Raw genomic sequence first — 362 nt, forward strand, 5'->3', positions numbered from 1 at the left:
CAGTTATGCAAATAAATATGTGATGCTTTTGCGATTCATCTGTATGGAAGCTTACAAAATATTTTTCTTCTCTCATTTTAAGATACTTTCATCAATTAAGAATTTAAGAAAACGATAGAATGGCACATAAATGTAACAGTAACTAAAATATTTTCCCAAGATGTAAAATAAATTTTCTCAATTCTATAATGTTTTTATAAATATTCTTTATACGTATTGATCGGATTGTAATATTCTTTTTTGGCTTAAGGCCATGTACCAATTTATGAAATATTTAATTACTAGAACTAAATAAGCTCTGTTCTGGTTAAGGGGAGAGAATACTACAAGGATTGGCGCCATTGTCGTGCGGTTACTGTATA

Source organism: Halyomorpha halys, unplaced genomic scaffold (assembly GCF_000696795.3).
Source record: "Halyomorpha halys isolate HHAL.00 unplaced genomic scaffold, Hhal_1.1 Scaffold20.1, whole genome shotgun sequence".
NCBI classification, from domain to species: Eukaryota; Metazoa; Arthropoda; class Insecta; order Hemiptera; family Pentatomidae; genus Halyomorpha; species Halyomorpha halys.